A 17,364-nucleotide genomic window follows, 5' to 3' on the forward strand; every position below is an offset into this window, starting at 1 on the left:
TCTTCTTTTTTCTTTCTTCTTCTTCTTCTTCCTCTTTTGCTTCTTCTTCTTCTTCTTCTTCTTCTTCTTCATGAGGCAAACGATTCTCTTTCCAACACCTCTAACCCCCCCCCCCCCCAATAATACACGATTGTTTGACAATGCAAATTATACGCTGGATCTGTGTAGAGAAATGTAAAAATGATTATGGTTTGTACAAAAATACTTTTGAACAACATTCAACAAACGAACGCTTTTTTTTTGGTCATTCCACCTCCCTTTATTATCATTTTCAATGGTAACTTATACGCCGCCATAAATTATCATTCTTTTCATTTTAATGACGTAAAAGAAAAAAAAATTAAAAAGAAAATAAATAATAAATAATTACAACAACAACAACAACAAAAAATACCAAAAAAAAATACAAAATTTTATTTTCTTTCATTAATTAAAATGATCTTGGGTTGGAGTGGTGTTCGCGCAGGAATGATGGGCTGAATAGCCTAAACCTGTGTTGGATTTCCTTGTTGCACTTGTCCTTGTTGTCCTTGTTTTCAGAGCTACGAGGCTCTATATAAGCCACGCACCGAAACGCCACAGCTTCAGCTGTGGCGTTTTCGAAGGATTGCAGGGTTGTCCATTTGCCAGAGAAGTAACCTTGTTGTCCTCAAAAGTGTATGGTTTTATGGTGGTTTCTTGTTCACAGACATGCATAGACAAAATTAAGCTTGGTTGCCCGGATGGCAACCATGGGGAAATCTGTTATTTTTTCGCGAATACAAGATGGCCGTCATCGACCGGGCTGAAAATATAAATTTTTAGGGAATGAACTTAAAATTACACATGAGACCTCTTTTCCATATAATTTTGGCACGAGGAATCGATATTTAACCTTATTTTTGTGATTAGAAGTAAATTTGAGGTCAATGTTCGAGTTCCTGACAATTGTTTGCTGTGTGAGATACATTTTGAATGACAAGGTCACCATTCTGACAACTGGACGCTCACATACGACATTAATGCGAGTTACTAATTCATTGTTTTGTTTTTACAGATATGGCTGATTCAAGGTGCATTCTTCCCGTGTGTCATGGTGGAGGGGAATTGAAGAAATTCGCTGATCAAGGGATCAAGACATTGATCTCCTGTGCCAAGGCCCGTGGAGATGAAGAGCGACGTGAAAAACTACAGGACATTGTTGATGGTGGTGGTGATGCTGTTCGCATAGAATGTCACAAAGGATGCTCTCCTGTACTTACACATCAAAACAAAAAATTGAGAGACTTCGTAAATCACAGAAAAAGAAAAGCTGAAGATGATTGTGTTACAGTGACAACAAGATCTCGCACACACAGGCAACAGGCAGTGGTGTGTTTGTTTACAAACGTGACTGCATTTTTTGTGGCAAAGAATGTTTACCTGTTGATGGGATCGTGTTCGTCAGTGCATGACTAAAGAACGTTTTGACAAGGAAGGTAATCCGATCCCAACTATGAAAGATGCCATCATTAATGCTGCTGAGCAACTTAATGATGAAGTGGCCAGAACGGTCAAGTTACATATTGGATATTTGGTTGATCTCCCTGCGGCTGAGTGCAAATACCATGTACGCTGTTATAACAGTTTCATGACAGTCCCTAAATATGCTGATTTGCCAACTGGTGTTGCAGAAGAAAGTGCCCTAAAGAACGTCATAGAGCGCATGGATTGTGACCGGTCAAAGATGTGGAATAGCGTTGAACTGCATTCACTGGACTGTGATCTTGGTGGCAAACTCACTCGACGTGATATGTTTAGCAAGCTAACAGACTGCATGAGTAAGGACGTTATGTTAGTTCGGGTAGATGGATGTGCTACCATTGTTGGTTTCCGTGAGTCCATTGCTAACCGCTAACCATCTGAAAATGGTTAAAGTGGATGATGCAGATGAGAGGAGTATTGATTCTGTGGTAAGGCAGATCAAGGAGGCACGCTCAATCAAGTACAACAGTGCCAATTATGACCTCTCAGAATTTACACAAGCCAACACAATCAAGGCAACAAGCCCAACTTTACTGAGGTTGATTTCAGACTTAGTGTCTGGTGGTGAAATGACCAAGAAATCTCTAAGCCTGAGACAGTCAATTCGAAGTCATGTTACAGGTACCAGAAATCAGACAACATTAGGACTGGCTCTCAAACTACTGCACCGCCATGGCAGTTCTGATATTCTAAAACTCCTTCATGAACATGGGTTCACAACGTCATATGATGAGGTCCTGAGATTCAGGAAATCCGCTGCTCATTTTCTCGGTGACAATGCTCAGCTTCTCCACCAATTCATGGGTTTGAGTAGAACTGTTGGCGTGATTTTTGCCTGATTTGATAATCTTGATCTGCAAGTGTTCACGCCTAATGGTCGGCACACTACTCTTGTCCTCACATGAATTTCAGCAACCCCATCCTGCAGGCATTCTTGAGTATGGGCATGCTCACCCAGGGAAGAGTGACCTTATTATCCCACGACTGTCTAAGAAAGGCTGCCCAGTCTAGGACAAGCAGCAGCTCATCAGGGAGATTTCCTCTGCAGCACTACACTGGGCCATCCAAAGTGAACCACCCGGCTGTGGATGCAACCTCTGGATTCTCCTACCAAGAAGGGTGTGCCCGGCAAGCTAGTTTAGCTGCTGCACAGGAAAACGACATGAAGTGGTTAAACACAGTCAGCACACAGGTGAACGCCATGTAATGGGGTGGGTTCAACAACTAAGAATCATTCACCAGTCACGCAGAAAAAAAACCCAGCAAGTACCTACATGTTCGGACCTCTTTTTGATGCCAAAGCTTCTCATCCAGACACTGTAGTGACTTCACTGGAGTATCTTCAGAAGTCATTGACTGATATGGGAATGACTTATGTCCACATCTCTGAGGATCTCCAGCTCTACATGGTGGCTTGCCAAATCAAGTGGCATGACGTTGATCGCTTTAAAAATGTGATTCTGAGGCCTGGGATAATGCACACTGTGCAGTCCTTCTGTGGATGCATTGGCAAACTCATCTGTGGGTCTGGTGTTGAGACTCTCATCAGTTCAGCATTTGGGGGCCTGGCAGGAATCATGAGTGGCAAGTCCTGGGTTTGATCAATGAGAGCCTTCCGGATGGTTTTGACTGCCCTTCTCATTTCCTTCCTCACCACTGGCCCCAAGACATTCCAGGAGTTGTGCAGCTACCTTGAGACATGCAGACAGCACCCAACTGGGAAGCACTGGGTTGATAACTTCATCAAGCCTACTCTGCTTGTTCATCAACTTCTGCGTAGTGAGAGGGAGGCAGACTTCCTGCTGCAACAGCTAACACTTGAACGCATGCTTCCCTACTTCTTTGTTGCTGGTCACCATCACTATGCCCATTACATCACCCATCACCTTCTGGAGATGCGCTATCTGCTGCCACCAGATGCCAAGTCAGAGCTCATATCAGGTGCTTTTGTGTGTCGCCACCAGGAAGGTATTTGGAATGGTGTGAGCTCTGATCAGTTCAGTGAACAAACTGCTCTTAGAATTGGCAAGGGTGGCCTCAATGGTATGACTCTTTCTCCAGAGATGGTAGCAGAGTGGATCGATTCCTTTCCTGTCACTGCCTACATCTCAGATACAATGGAGCACATCTACCCTGACTCCTCAAACAAGGACAATGAAGACCAAGTGAGAGAAAAGGACACAAGAATCGGACCACGTCACAAGAAGGAGGGGAAGAAGAGGAGAGAACTTGATTCAGATGATAGGGGCCGGATTTTACTTGAATTGTCGAATGTGTCTCATCCTCTTGAGAATCACTCGCAACATCTGTACAACATTGCCAATGGTCGAATTGCTCCCCGAGAAGCTGAAGTGAATGTTGAGGATTCCGTGGTTATAGGTCAGAAAATGGTTGCAGAGTTCCATGCATCCCTTCCAGGTGGATTCCATGCAACCATCTCATGCCCCATCAAGACAATGGAGCACTTACAGAAAGGAGTGAAAATTGGGGACAAGATGATCTTTGATCTAGAAACCATCTTCCTCAGTCTTCTGACTATTGGACAGCAAAGACAAATGGAGCTTGGACCTATCTTCCAGTTTGAGCTCTGCACAGTACCCCCCTCACTGATTGATGAATATGGGTGCTTAAGGAAAGGCAACAAAGCACCACTGGCACACAAACTCTGTTCAGGCACAACAGCCTCTGCAACCAGATGTTACCATTGTTGACGCGAGCCAACTTCTCTATCATATTGTCTGGCCTTTCAGAGGAACTGTGTCAGTCTTAGTTGAGTCCATCAAGACAAGGCTGTCTACCATTGCTGGTCAGAAGATCTTGGGCTTTGACAAATATTATGATGTTTCTGCAAAGGACCATGAACGAGTGAGGTGTGCTGGCATTGGTTCCATCAACTATGACCTCACAATAAACACACCCCTGGCTTGTCGAGATGCCATCCTGAAAGACAAGCAGAACAAGTTGCAGCTGTCCAAGGTTTTGAGTTCCTTTAACTTTGGTGAAGGAGTTACTGTGGAGAGCCGTAGCCATGGTGCGTTCAACCATGATGAAGCAGACATTACAATGATCTCACACCTGCTCATGGCTGCTGAATGTAATGCAAGAGTGATACGTATCCTCTCTGATGACACTGATGTTTTTGTTTTGATGGTTTACTGGGTTTACCAGCGCAACATCCAGGCCACAGTGCAGATGAAAGGTGGGATGGAACAATTTGGGATATTAACACCACCTGTGACCATCTTGGCCCAAAGTGTCTGCAGCTTTTGGGAATGCACTACATCACTGACTCAGATACCACGTCATACCCATACGGCAAGGGCAAAGTGTCAGCTCTGAAAACACTGAGAGCTGGCAACTTCCCTGGTTTGTACTCCGCACTTGGCGAGCTGAACACAAGCCATGAACAGCTCATGGAAGCAGGGCGGACATTCTTCTGTGCCCTGTATGGTCAGCCAGAAGGTACCACGATGAGTGAGATGAGGTACTTTTCATGTATGTACACAAGGAAGTCTGGCAAGCCCCTCAAGCTCATGGCATTACCTCCAACTGAGATCAATCTCTTCCTACATATTTTGCATGCACATCTACAGACAGTACTTGCAAAATCAGCTGATCAGCAGGCCCTGCCTGAACTTGACATTACAAAATATGGATGGGACATCAGAGATGGAATCCCAGTGCCAGCAACTTCTGCTACTCCACCAGCTCCTTTGGACCTCATGGATGTTGTGCGGTGTGGATGCAAAGCAGAGGGGAAGGCCTGTAGTACTGCAAGTTGCAGTTGTCACCATGCAAAGATCTCCTGCACACTATACTGCACTTGTGGTTTCAGTTACAAGTGCTTCAACCCACACAAGACTGTGGAGGACAGTGAAAGTGAAGTGGAAGAAGGGAGTGTCGAAGCAGAACTGGAAAGAGACGAGGATACGGAAGGGGACGAGTACAATGAATGGGAATGAACAATACGTAAGTTGTCTACTAGGCTCTATGACCTCTGTTCCTAAGATGTCCAATATGATGACATGACAATGTGTATGCTTTCTGATTATCAACATACTGTTGTGAACCATTCATGACTTCACTTTTGCATTGGTATTGCATAATTTTCAGCAGAAAATAATCATGGACATTTCATGTGAACCTGTATTTATTCCTGAACGTAAAAAAAAATCCCCAAAATTGAATTCCTCATGTCAAAATCATATGGAAAAGAGGTATTACACAGGATTATATGTTGACCGATTAAAAACTTAGCCCCATCATCTGACCTGTAGCGGCCATCTTGAATTTATGCAAATTACAGGAGTTCCCCAAGGTAGCCACCCCGGCAACCAACCTGAATTTTATTAATGGACCCATGTTAGTCCAAAACAATCATAAAACCATACACTTTCCACATCAACAAGATTGACAATGGAACACATAATAATGGCAAATGGACTAGGGTGAAAGGCCAGACAACATTAAAGTCGAAGCACCACGTTTATTTCCAATGAGGCGCACACTGCACATGCGCATGGTGGTAGCTTTACACAACATGACATAAGTGAAGTAGCGTGCATAGTTATGACCACCGTATACAAGGTCCGTCTAAAAAGTAATGGGACTGACTTCACAGAAATTTTATTCCAAAAAAATATATTGAAATCACAGCTTGTCCCCTTCAAAATAGTTTCCCTCCAGTCTCACACACTTGCCCATCCTCTTTTTCCACGTTTCGATGCACCCTCGGAAGGCTTCTTCTGGAATCCTCCAGAGCTCTATCATGGCCCTTTTGATGGCCTCCACATCAGGAAATTGGGTCTCCTTGATCACCCCCTTGAGCTTGGGTAATAGGAAAAAAATCACAAGGGGCCAAGTCTGGCGAATACGGGGGTTGCTCCAGAGTTGGCACGTTCCTCTCCACCAGAAAGTGTCGGATGCTCAGGGCACTGTGAGCAGTGGCGTTGTCATGGTGGAGCACCCAGGTGTTGTTCTCCCAGAGATCCCTCCTTTTGTCCCGGACTGATCTCATGAGGTGCCAGAGGATCTCCTTGTACATGTATTGATTCACTCTTTGATTCTGTGTTAGAAACTCGAAGTGGACGATGCCCTTGATGTCAAAATACGCGATGAGCATCACCTTGACCTTCGGCTTCGACATCCTTGCTTTCTTTGGTCTTGGTGATGCCGGACTTTTCCATTGACGACTCTTCCGTTTGGTCTCAGGATCGTATTCAAATATCCATGATTCATCGCCAGTGAAGACTCTCCCAAGCAGGTCTGGATCGTCCTCAAGGCGATCGATAATGTCTTGTGACAGTGACTCTTTGCTGTTTCTGGTCCTCGGATAACAGCTTGGGGACCATCTTTGCGCACACCTTGCACATTTCGAGATTTTCAGTGATGATGCTCCAGACAGTGTCCTTGTTGATGGAAAGTTCCTCAGCAATCTTCCGCACCATGAGTCGATGATCTGCGTGCACTATCTGCTTCACACGCTCGATGTTGTCCGCCGTTCTGCTCGTTGAAGGTCTTCCAGACTGTGGATCGTCTTCAACCTCCTCCTGTCCCTCTTTGAACCTCTTGTGCTTTTCAAATTCACGCGTACGTGACATCGTTTCTTCCCCGTAGACTTGCTGCAGCATTGCGAAGGATTCGGAAGGTGTTTTGCCAGGCTTGGCAAGAAACTTCAGATTGGCTCTCTGCTCACGACTCATAGCACGACGACTCAGACCAGACAACGTGTAAAGCACGACTTGTAAAAAAAATCACACAATGAGTGCAGTCAACCATCACCAATCATATATATTGCTGGAATGTTGCTAAAGACTGTGACGCAACCTGTTCATTCAAGTTGTGAAAGTGGAGCACACAGCAGGCTTAGTCCCGTTACTTTTTAGATGGACCTCGTATGAAGTATAGGTCTATCATGAGATGCAAACAGTGAGGAAGTCATTGTACTTCACCGCCTGTATGAGAGACAGTACTAGCCATATATAATTCATACAGGAAGCTCATAGTTGACCAGTTTTTCTGAGACTTCCTCCACTGAGATTCACTTTATATATTGCAAGTAACCCTGGATGTTGTTATTGACTGCATCATCACTCTTCAATGTGGATGCTGTGAGCGATTATAACACACCATCCAACATCTTTACCGAGTCTGCTGGGAGGGAAGAGAGCAGCTCCTGCTCATCTTTATCAGCCATGTATCATTCCAATAGCAATTTTTTAGGCACTCCAGTATAACTTCATGGCAATGCATCGCCCTGTCATAGGGCTTTCTTGACATTACACCATGCAGCAAGGTGGTGGCAATGAATCCTGCTTCTAGGAGGATGTCAGACAACCCTGAACCATCCATATGCTTGCCTATCATCTTGAGATAAGCACAAACGAGGTTGAAGGTGCCTATCAGTAAGATTTGATTACCAATCAGGATTGTTCCATATCAGTGGGTATGCCTTCATGCATATTCCCAAGTCGAAGGTTGTTATAACATATTGCTGTTTTACTTCATTTGTGGCCTCCAGAGTATATCTCAGGCACTCTTGTGCAGTATTACAATCAGTGATAGGATGTGGGATAACTGGATAATAGTCTTCTTCTTCATTCGGCTGCTCCCGTTAGGGGTCGCCACAGCGGATCATCCGTATGATCCGCATTGTGATTTGGCACAGGTTTTACGCCGGATGCCCTTCCTGACGCAACCCTGGTCGCCTCTTACGACACAGGGATATGGTACACCTATTTTAACCGGGGTATACACCGGCCCAGTACATTGGTACTCACTTTGCCGACCTCGGAAGGATGACAGGCTGAGTCAACCCCCTGGTGTATTAATTCAGTGGCCCAACGGGGTTTGAACTCAGGACCTTTTGGATCCCAAGCCGCTGCCTAACCACTGCGCCAACACCAGGCTTTTACTAGATAATAGTCTATGGTGGTGAAACTGTTCAGAATTATAGATCTGATATTTGGGAGCCAGCTATTGTTGTGCGACATTGTGAGGAGCCGAGATCACACTGACTGTGATCACCTAACGTCCGTTCATGTCACCGAAATCGAGTTCACATTCGGGAGATCCTTCCTTCCACGCAGACCCATTGAGGGGGGCCACGAGTGGTTCTAGTTGTGCACGGTGTAGTTCTCATTTTTCTATCTGTCCCTGTACAAGCTCAAATCCGATGATCACTTACCGACCATTCTGATACCATTGCGCTGACTACTCAGTGCACATCAAGGAATATGCCTGGTGTTGGTTTAATGGTGAGTGTGGTGGGCTTTGGATCCTAGGATCCTGAGTTAAAATCCCCCTTGGCTGTTGAATTAATATCAGGTAGGGTTGACTCTGCCTGTCATCCTTCCGAGGTTGGCAAAATGAGTGCAAGCACGCTGGGATACTGTGTTGGAGTGGCGACCTGTCCAGGATTGTGCCCCAATAGCCAAGGAGACTGCTTCGGCAGCACCAATGCTCTGCATAGAGTATGGTCCCAATGGATGGATGGATCAAGGAATGCAGTTCCTACCATGAGATGTATTCCACACAATGTTTCATCCAAACAATTCCACTATACCACCCACTCTGGCAACATGGTTAACCCACACCCCGACTCGTTTTGAGCCATGACGTTGCACGTTTTGTTTTTGTGGTTGCTCCTGTGTATTATTTATTTATTTTTTGGACAGATGAAGATGTAATATGTACGCTTCAGATGTGATGCAGCTGACCTTTGTGTGTTTGACACGTAAGTGGTCAGTCACTTCCGGTTGGGGTAAATGAGGAAGCCAAGTGCTGTGTGTTGCAGGACGACTGTCATAAGCATATTGGAACGTTTGCAATCCTTGTCATCGATAAACCCAAACATCAATACATAACAACAACAACAACAACAACAACAACATGGAAAACTGTGTAGTCCTGGCTTCATCGAGGCAACAGCACAACACTTCAGTAACATCACACATCTCTTCAACCAGATGTCCAACTGTATCACCTTGTTCTCTGTCTCACAATAACTTATAATGGATTGTAACACATTCAATAAGTGTAGAGAATGTGGAATATATGAGTCATTTGCTCATCCTTTAAATGAGCCCTTCATATCACTCATCACCAAATTGATCGTCACACACTATATATGTATATATATATATGTATATGTATATATATATATATATATATATATATATATGTATATGTATATATATATATATATATGTATATATATATATATATATGTATATATATGTATATATATTGTTGGGGGTCGTATGAGAAGACCACTATGTGGGGGAAGCTATCTCGATTCCCACCAGACTCCCCGGAATTGTAGGCCATCGCACACGGATAATTCCGTGATGTGGCGGGTCGCTTAACCGACCATGGATGCCAATAACTCAACTGCGTGACCTAGGGTACTCCCGTCTATGGGTTAATCAGGTTACCGAATTAATCACATAGTTTAATTACCGGGGAACGCCCTTGGTACGCCTTGTCCAGACCGGATCACTCTATCGGATTGGATGCAGCCGAGCGACAATGCCAAAGACGTACCATGCAGCCAAGCGACACTGCCAAGGACGTACCGGCTAAAAGAAATGGATCGTTAGGAATAAAGTCCTGGCAAAGCTAGGATTCGGACCATGCTGGATCAATGGAAGAAGACGTTCACCATCCGTGGAGAATCCGCTGTTGCCAGCGAGGGCCGAAGGTACATCATTATGGATAAATCCATGCACGTTTCGCGAGCGGCGTACGTGTCTGCTTTCGAGCTCATTCCATAGAGTGCGCACGGTTTGGCCATTATGCATGTGGCCAGCGCTCGCATTCGCATGACTCCGCTGGCGTGTGCGTGGGGCGAACACCAATATGTGTTGGATATTGAGGTTGAAAAGGAACAAGCCTTTTCTACTCTGCACACTCGTATCCCGCCCAACATGGCGTGGAGTCGTCTTTATCGGCCTCCGTACGTGTTTTGTGCAGCATGGGCATCGTGCTGGCTGTGTTTCCTGTGTTGTGAAAAACACCATTCGTGCAGCCTCTTAAGAAGTATTCATTTGTATGCCTTTTTAATGCAAACGGCAATCTTCCCCAGATCATCGGAAACTCGAGTCTATAATCCCGAACTGCCAAGTGCACTGTATGACTCGCCGCACATGTTGGGCTCAGGGCTCGCTTTGGAACAGGGCTCTGTGCTGTTAATGCCCGTGCATCATCATTTCCTCGCAGCGTCGCCGCACGTGCTGGCCTGCGTGAGGGCCCACCTCACAGCGAAGGTGGACATTGCTCAGATTTACCTCAGGAATAATCAGAAAAGAAGAGTAGGGACGAAATGAAGAAAAAATGATGTAAGCAAAACTATTTATGAGATCATCGCAATGCACGCCCCTATTGTTCCGCAAGACAAAAGGAAAGGGACTATCTACACGTATATCAATAGAATAACTATCTTGTGGCCCCTTTCTGTTGTATGCATGCGGTTCCAGGAACCGCAATTATATATACAGTAGACTAGGCGTAAGTCGTCACCATCGGGACCGAGAAAAAAGTGACGACTTGCGCGTATGCGAACATTCATGATGACTGTGGGGTGAAGGATGAAGTCACGCGTGGCCTGGACACATAGGTGTGAGAGCCGGCTATTGTACCAAAACGAAAACACAATCCTCGGGGCATAGGTGGGGGTGAGTTGGTGAGTTGGAAAGTGATCAAGCAAAGATGGAATTCATGAATCAGTTTATCAAAAGTAAAGATAATGAACAACTCTGTAAGACAACTCGTATACCATCGGTGATGGTATGGTGACAAATTACATGACACACAGTCACCGTGGTGATGATTACCACTCAATGCCTATGTGTGAGTGCGGTAATGTACAAAACAAGCCAAGATAAAACCATGATCGGATTTCAACACTAAGCTCGATCGATCCTTTACTTCTTCGCGAAGTAATCCGTTATGTTTGAATGCCTCAAACTCTTGGGCATCTGGTGCATGAGAAAGGATTCAAACCGGTCATTGTATTCCATGATGTTGGCTGGGCAATCCTCCACCAAAAGACAGTATCGGCCGAATATTTGGCCGAATCGGCCGAAACCGAATATTTGGCTGAGCCGACATTTGCCGAAACCAGATGATGAGCACGTCATCGACATCTTCAAAGGACACGCATTTCACACCTCCCACCGGCCTCACGATCTTCTCCACTTGTCCAAATATCTTGCCTTTATTCTTCAAGATATCGTTCAATGTCTGCCGTTTGATGTCCAACTTCTCAGCTATGTCTGTTTTCTTCATCAGTGGATTTGCCTCACAAAACTGGATAATGTCGTATTTTTCTTGGTAGGTTTTAGTTGTAAGCTTACGCTTAGTCGTCATTGTCCTGCCTGCAGTGCGATCAACGTGTGTACGCAGTTATAAATAGCCTATCACTGGCGGTGTACACCAATGAGCGAGCATCACGATTCCATGAAATCGGGCTTCTCACGAGGCAGCACTTCCTTGTGACGAGTTAGGAGTGGTAATTTACTTGAGTTTCCATTACGTGGGAATGGACAACATCTGACGACTGAGACGAAGTGACGACTTAGAGATGACGACTTACAGAGGGATGACCCTTTATTCAAAGGGATTTAACATGAGATAAATTCGGGACTTTTTGACGCTGCCGACTTAGGCGAAGTGACGAGTTACACGCTGCCGACATACACCTAATCTACTGTATGTATGTATATATATGTATATGTATATATATATATATATATATATATATATATATATATATATAGTTACGAATTTGGAATTTGATTGCACACAACATACAGGTTCCTTTATGTCAGCTATGTCGATAAGTGCTTGTTCCCTAGATAGCTCACCTTCCATTGTTTAAATGTTCAGAAATCGATTACATGCGCTGCGGATTGATTTGATAGTTAGGGAACGAACAATGGAGACATCCCTCCCCCTCTTCTGCGAAGAGGAAGAACCACCCTGCCGCCCTGTGATTCATGATGTCAATAACCCTCTCCCACCCGTGGTTGAGCGGGGGGGGGGGGTGGAGCACGAGGGCATGAGTCATGAGTCACGCCGGGAGCAGGGGATGGGCGGGAGAAGGATAAGAGGAGATCTTTTCTTTTGTTCATGGGCAGAGTTGGATAGGGGATTTGGAGGAGTAAGCTTTTTGCTTCGGCAGAGAGTAGTCGCTCAGCAGACCTTCGGGTCCTGTTTGGCTTGGGTTAGGGTTGAGGCCTTTGGAAGCTTTTTGCTTCGGCTGGCTCAGTGAGCTTCGGCTGCGGCCTGGCTCGGGAGGAGGCTTTTTGGAGGCTCTTTGCTTTGATGGTTCCGTGAGCTTCGGCTTCTGCTTTGCTCGGGAGAGCTTTTTGCTTCAAGCTGCCCTGTTTGGAAGGAAGTTAAGCCGGTCGCTCGGCTCGAGCTGCGAGTGGTGGCTTCTTCTTCTTCTTCTTGGTTCGTGGAGCTCTTTGTTCTCCATTTTGGTTCCCAGCTTGGTGCGACTCATCGACCTCTTCTTGGAGGTGGTTCCTCGGGGAAGCAACGCATCGACGGGAAGGATCGGCGCCTCGTCTCACCAGCACGTGTTGAGAAGCGCGGGAGGATTCGCGGGAGCTCGGGAAGGATCGCAGCTCATGGCGATGGGATCCAGCTCGCTCTCGCTGGAGCCCGGGTCCAAACAATTTGAAGACCACACGAGGTGGAGAGGTTCGAGATAGGTTCTGGGTTTCAGCTCACCTGTCCTCCGAGCTGGAGCCCGTTTGTAAAGGCCTCTGCCACCATTTCTTGGATGTGTGTGTCCGTGGGCCCGTCTAATAAGTAGGAACTGCTGTTAAGTGCAAGTGATTGTACATCATAAGTAGACGGTTGTAGTTCTTTTGTCGTGCTTTTGTTCCTTGTATAATTGCATACGTGTTTTGCCTTGTTTAATTGCATACGTGCTTTATTATAATAAATGTCCTCGTGTGAATGTAAACCTGTTCGTTGCGTCCATTCCCTCATTGAACTGCCCCATCTTGCACTCGGAATATAGTTGGTTTTTAAATAGCCGGTAAAGTGATCGGGTCCAATGGGACTGCGCGATAATACCCCGCTCGGTTATCCCAAAAGGAAGTGAGCTGCTTAAGCGGCTCGTTTCCAAGCGGTCCCGTTGATGTGCAATCTCTCGGTAACCTAACCGTGCGAATAATTAGGTAAATTGAAGATTTGGCGATCGGACCATGTAGCGCGGATAGAGTGTGGACAAGGTTGTGGTATGCTTAAAAACACACCCGTGGCTGGTTTCTGGCGTTGATCCGGAAAGCCGCGACTGGATTGTCCGTTCAGTGGGCGAAGCGACCGCTATTGGTTAGACGCGGTCGTTCGCACGCCGACGGGTGGGAAATCTACAATATATATACATATATATATATACATATATATATATATATACATATACACATATATATATCTATATACATATATATATATACATATATACATATATATATATCTATATACATATATATATATATATATATATATTTATATATATATATATATTTATATATATATATATATATATATATATATATATATATATATATATATATATTTATATATATATATATATATGTATATATATATGTATATATATATATATATATATATATATATATATATATATATATATATATATATATATATATATATATATATATATATATATATATATATATATATATATATACACACAACTGCAGTATAAACAGGCCCTTACTAAAATCGCGGTTTGTGTCACCCTCAGTAGCTTCAGGCTGTGCAGGGTACAAGTTATTGTTGGGAATTGGATCGGAATTCTGAGTTTGACATTGAAGAAATTCTCTGATATCCATTGCCAACATTAGATGAGCTTATTCCCACGAACACGAATCTCTTCCCAGTATCGTGAAGCAAGTCAAAGGCCGTTTCTTCCAAAAATGCAAACTGCCCTGGGGCATAAGACAAACAAATCCACAATGGGCCCCTGAGCAATAATAGACCAGACAAGATCTTGAAGAGGAAACAAATGAAAACAGTACTCTCTCTACCTGCTGTCAGGATCATCGAGACAGCAAACTGTTAATAGACACATACATGCCTGCTGTAATCCTCTCCGTGAGTGCATAATTATAGGCTTACATTGGTCACTGTATCTGCCAACTCACAAATATCATAAGTGTGAATGTAGAAGTAGCTTTTGTGTCGATCAAATGATGAATGAGAGCTATTAGAAAGGGACTTTTGTTTTTAAAAGACCCCCCTCAGCGTGACCAACAGATCTCTGACAAATATGACTGGAAAACTTTCTTACCGAGATAGTGTGATTATTTTTACGTTTCAAATGACATCAGTTGGTTTTGTAATAAGTTTTTGTGGATTGTGAAAGACATTTGAATTTAGACCCAAGACGGTCCTGATGTTGAGCTCTGCTTGTCTTCCAATAAAAACCCAATTGTGAGCTTTATGGATAGACCATGACGTTCCCGGTGGAAATGGCAAGCTGCTGTCTGACAATTGCCTCAATGCATAAATGGTTGTTCTGGATGTGGATGGAATTGGAGCAGGATCTCCAACTTGATGTTTTGACATCTCGCACAGTAGGATGCTGAAGATGCCATTGTCTCAAGTTGTTTTGAGTGCTCTGATCTGAGCACTTTTTAACGTGATGCTATCCTCCAAATTGAGCAACACACTTTTCAAATATAATTCCCGGGGAGCCTTTCCATGTAAGACATAGGTTTCTGCCCATCTGTGCCTGAAAATGCAACAAATGTTTTTTCCCAACCACATTGTGAGGACTTTTATCAGCTCCAGCTAAACAACTCCTTTACAAGTGGTTTAACTCTGGGTATCTTCTTATTTTACTTTAATTTTCTTCAAAAATAATATATTTGATTGCTTTTGTGACCTCCTGGTCTCTTTCAATTGCATTACTTTTACTGACGGTGCTTGACTCTTAGAAGTTATTCATGGAACGCCACCGAATTGCATAGGCCTTACCAGGTCAGGTTGCCATCATCACGTGATGCATTCATGCCAGGTCAAATCAAACTTGATCATGACGTGATTCTACCTCCTCCATGAACATAGATTTGTGCCAACAAAAACCTCACTGTACCCATACTGGTTCCATTTAATAAAACGAGATTCTCTGGGTGAAAACTACAACCTGCTGCCAATTTGTCCATTATGTCAGGGCACAACCATCAAGATTAGCAAGAGGCAGCCGCATCGAGATGCAAAAATAATACTGCTTGAATATTGTAAGCATGCTCAAAATGATCCAATAATGGCATCAAGTTGGCAATACTTCTCCTCATGTGCACCCAGTAATCCATGATCAGATCGGCATAGAGCACTTTCTCTACACTTGTATTGGAAAATGACCAAGTCATCAGATTGCTCTTAACATGACCCACAACTTGAATGCAGTGACCTTTCTATGTTGTTGTCACCATTGTAAACTATGGAGTTTCAAAGCAGTGCAATTAATGTTTTAATTACAAGTGCATGGTCTAAAGTTTGCTCAAGGTACCTGCCACCTGAATCCAGTTTCAAACACCAAAATCGAGGATTTTCAAACATCACTTGTCAAAGGTATTATGGTTCTGCAGTGCAAAAGGTCAAAAACTGAAATCTAAAAGAAATTATAAAGTTTCTCTCTTTACAGCTCAAACCCAATGCAGACAAACAGACAAAATACATCCTTTTATATTTGCCACTCGAAGCCACCTGTGAAATTTCACATGGGTATGAAGGAACACATGAAAGTCGAATGCATTGAGAGGAGCGCTCAGTGGCAGCATATTCAACTTTGATGTGCCCAGTCTGGGTTTGATTCCAAACTCGATTATAAATTGCCATCCTGGTGTTTCATGAACATGTCATTGTTCAGTGAGTGTGCTTGTACTTTGGAAGGGATGTTATGCTGGCTGGTCCCATCTGTCAGCATTCGAATGTGGACTTTTAAGATCACACGGTAACTTTTGTCGATAGTTGCTCATTGTATGTGGGTGCCCTGGCCAAATCCCAAATTCTTGCACTGAGTGAGGGCTGCTTTGATAGCACCCTGGGATGTAGTAGTGACCAATTCTGGGGAAATTGTTAGCAATACAAACAACGACCACAGTCATGGGCTTGCTCATTATGCTATCCCCCAGCAGTAGCAACAGCATAAGGCCATTTTAACCCATCAATTCCTCTGGATGTAAGTAACATGGAGGTGGCAGGAGAGTTGGGAGAGTTGTCTGGGGATTGAGGGCAGTGGAGAAGTACTGTACAAAAGGTGGGGCAGCAGCAGCTTGGTATCATTAGACCTCACCACATATAGAAGGGAAATGAGGAAGAAGAAGAGAGATAGAAAATGAAGGAGGGTGTATGAAAGAGAGAGACAGACAAATATATTAAGTCTCACACTATCACTTTGTCTCTCTGAAAAGACTGGTGAATTCTTCCATATATTTCCTTTAAAATTATCTTGAAGAAGTTCAGTCAGTCAAACTATTGGGCCTCACTATCAGCCATGATCTTTCTTGGGCAAACCACATTACAAAGTTGGCCTGCAAAGCCAGTCATCGACTGGGCCTCCTGTGACCTGCAAGGTCCTTCCTTGGCACACCTGAACTTTTATCAACCTACAAGGCCTCATCTGCAGCTTGCTGGAATATTGCCCTCCCCTCTGGTCTGGTGCCCTTCCTCACCCCTTGCCCAACTTGATGCCGTGGAAATTAAGGCCTTCAAAATCACTGGAATCTCTGTGATGTAGCTGAGTATCTGAGGCTAAAATTTTAACATTACAGACAGATCAATGCTTTGCCTTTGACCACCTACTTTCTAGTATTG

General features: G+C 44.1%; 1 protein-coding gene across 2 annotated transcripts in view; it reads left to right on the forward strand.

Annotated features, from left to right (window-relative positions):
• Nucleotides 1–5,339: 5,339 nt before the first annotated feature.
• LOC147028184 (trafficking kinesin-binding protein 1-like) overlaps nt 5,340–17,364 on the forward strand; it is a 65,377-nt gene continuing 53,352 nt past the window's right edge. The window contains exon 1 of one of the 2 annotated variants that reach the window (XM_085878322.1): nt 5,340–5,472. The gene's annotated coding sequence lies outside the window, so the exon portion shown is untranslated. The remainder of the gene's footprint in view (nt 5,473–17,364) is intronic. The other variant, XM_085878321.1, reaches the window with a different exon arrangement.

The sequence above is a fragment of the Eptatretus burgeri genome, chromosome 4 (assembly GCF_056783735.1).
Source record: "Eptatretus burgeri isolate ZD-2024b chromosome 4, Ebu_testis_v1, whole genome shotgun sequence".
Lineage (NCBI taxonomy): Eukaryota > Metazoa > Chordata > Myxini > Myxiniformes > Myxinidae > Eptatretus > Eptatretus burgeri.